The sequence below is a fragment of the Cebus imitator genome, unplaced genomic scaffold, assembly GCF_001604975.1.
Source record: "Cebus imitator isolate Cc_AM_T3 unplaced genomic scaffold, Cebus_imitator-1.0 Scaffold4, whole genome shotgun sequence".
Taxonomy (NCBI): Eukaryota; Metazoa; Chordata; class Mammalia; order Primates; family Cebidae; genus Cebus; species Cebus imitator.
Genome location: NW_016107319.1, coordinates 10,803,280 through 10,805,921, shown reverse-complemented (window position 1 = coordinate 10,805,921; position 2,642 = coordinate 10,803,280). Strand labels below are relative to the sequence as shown.

Sequence of the window (2,642 nt, the reverse complement as noted above, 5' to 3'; positions counted from 1 at the left end):
AAAAAAAAAAAAGCATACAGAATTTCCAAAGTCAATACATTAGATCAATGTCTGCAGCGCAGCACAATTCATACAGGTAATGCAGTGTTGTACCATGTGTTTCCATTCCTCAATGCTAATCACTTTTGATTTGAAGACAGGCTGTCAAATGCCATTAATCTGTTTACCATACCCCACCACCCCCGACAGAAGGCTTTACTTTCTCTTTTTCAAATAATTTCAGAAAAATTTTGTCAAGCAGAATGACTTTTTAAATAAGCAACTGTTAAACAGGTTTAAATAGATCATCATGATTTAAGAGTAATAAAGAACGCATACCAAATTCATGCAGGGATTTCCTAAAGTTCTCTGTCCACTTTAACTTTGATCACTTTTCCAGTAAGATTCAGATTTCCCAATTACTACTTTTGGGTTTAAATTTGCTTGAGAAGTCTCTATTTTTCTAAATTCCATGACCATTAAATGTTTTGATACATTCCCACTGCAACCACCCTATTTCAAATCTAGACTTGAATTAGGAAGCTCTGCAACCAACTATGGTACTTGGGTAATTTCTCATATTCTCAAAGTTCCTTAACCTACAAAATGAAAACGTTAAGATCTACCTATCAGGGTCATGGTGAGTATGAAATGAGACAGTATGCATGAGCAAGCCTAGGACAGGGCCTGGCCCCAAGCAGGTGCCAATCACCTCTAAGAAACCATCCTCTTTTCTCCCTCCTCAGTTCTCCTTTCAGACTTCACAGCAAGACTCATCCTGAAAGATGAATGTGGTCTCCTTACCCGTCTACTCAAATTCCTCCAAAAGTTCACCATACTCTAGGCCAGTGGTTCTCAAAGTGTAGTCCCCAGACCAGCAGCACCTCTTGCACTTGCCATTCCAAATTTCCTCTAAGGAAAGTTTACTATCTTCCAAACCTACCACTCTCCCAACCCCAAGATTTGACTCATCTTTTATATCCTTCCCCCTCAATGATCTCTCTCCTAACCAGCTTAAAATCTTTCCTAACAATCCCAGTCTCCAGGACTTTTTCTGATCTCTAATTCCAATTATTTCTGAGTAATTATTATTCAATTATTTGTTCATCTAATGATGAAGTTTATGTCTGGATAAACCCACTGCAAAATCAAAAAATTTTTAGCTGAACCATTTTTAAGTGAAGGATTGTACTAAGGTGAAAAATCTGCAGAGGTACCAAACTAGTTGCACCTGGCCCACCCACAGGTGTTTGTTAACTAAATTAGTTGCAAGTAACATTAAAAATCAAGAAAAATCACTTAAAAATACAGATCTTTGGCCTGTGTTGGAGGAAATAGGATCTGGATTTGAGGGACACCCATTCCCACATGGCAACAATCAGCTATATGGTAACTGTTTCAAGCACTCACCAGCTCTTTCCAGTCTAAATAAAGGTTTTGATATCTTCAAATATCTCAAATGGTGATTTACATTTCTTACGGTTATGTAACTTTTCATGCTTGTTTTCTCTCTCCTAATAGGATACAGCCCTTTAAAAACCCGTCTCTGTCTTTGATTTTTAAAAATCTCGTTACCCTGAACAAAACAGTAGTGTAAAATCACTGTAAAGGAATATTCTGAGCATTGTAGACAACCGCAAAATGCTGAATAATCCACACAGTTTTTCTGGAAACTTTTGGCTTTCTACCAACTTGGAAAGTTTTATCAGCTTATGTTTTCAAAACATATGGATTAGGGTACAACTCTCAAGACAGGCAATGAATACAAAAATTTTATCAGATTATTTTGGTTTAGGTTGCCTTTCATTTTCTAACGAGAAATACATATGAAGACAGCATGTCCTCTGCTTAAAAAGATTTAGCCCCTGCCCGGCACAGCAGGTGACAGAACCTAGATACTGTTCCTAACTTTTAGTTTGAATCCTATTTTCATATCCTGGATTTTATTCCCCGAAAAGAGTTTTAATTTCACTTTTTGGTAGGAGTCACAGCGGCTTTCTCTGACGCGGCCTCGGGTTAACCATTCACCGGGTTTGGCAGCGACAAGACATGAGCCACCTTAACAAAGCTTCCTTGCTGTGGCTCAAAGATAACCTGAGAAACCTGTCCAAAATGAGAATTATAAAACACTGTTTATATACAGGGCCTTCTTTGTTAAACCTTCCATTTGAACCCATTTGCCGACTCCTGCCTGTGCACACAACATCCCCCACCCCTAGGAGAATATTCGGTAATACTCTCCTTTCCTTCCCCCACCCCAAATCCTCCAGGGGGCGCCCCGGAGGGCCGCGCTGGCCCCCGGCGGGAGGGCAGCCGTAGGCGGGAGCCCAGTTCCCACTCCCCGACGCCGCGCGTACTTCGTGTACTCACCCGCCCGAAGCCACGGAAGTGCCGCCTGACCCCGCCCCTTCCGCCGGATCCTCCCTCGCAGGCGCAGCGCCGTCTGCTGGCGCGTGGGACCCGGGGATCGCCTGGGGGCCGGGGATCGCCTGGGGGCCGGGGATCGCCTGGGGGCCGGGGATCGCCTGGGGGCCGGGGATCGCCTGGGGGCCGGGGATCGCCTGGGGGCCGGGGATCGCCTGGGGGCCGGGTGGCGGTACGGGGCATGGCACGGGTCCCCGCGGACGTGGCCGCGCAGTTCCGGCGTGTGGCGGATAGCGCGT

At 44.5% G+C, this 2,642-nt stretch overlaps 1 protein-coding gene across 2 annotated transcripts in view; it reads right to left on the bottom strand.

Moving 5' to 3' along the window:
• The window catches only part of MMAA (metabolism of cobalamin associated A), a 37,957-nt gene extending 35,522 nt beyond the window's left edge, over positions 1-2,435 (bottom strand). The window contains exon 1 of one of the 2 annotated variants that reach the window (XM_017534690.2): positions 2,350-2,435. The gene's annotated coding sequence lies outside the window, so the exon portion shown is untranslated. The remainder of the gene's footprint in view (positions 1-2,349) is intronic. The other variant, XM_037740570.1, reaches the window with a different exon arrangement.
• Between the last annotated feature and the right edge of the window lie 207 nt (positions 2,436-2,642).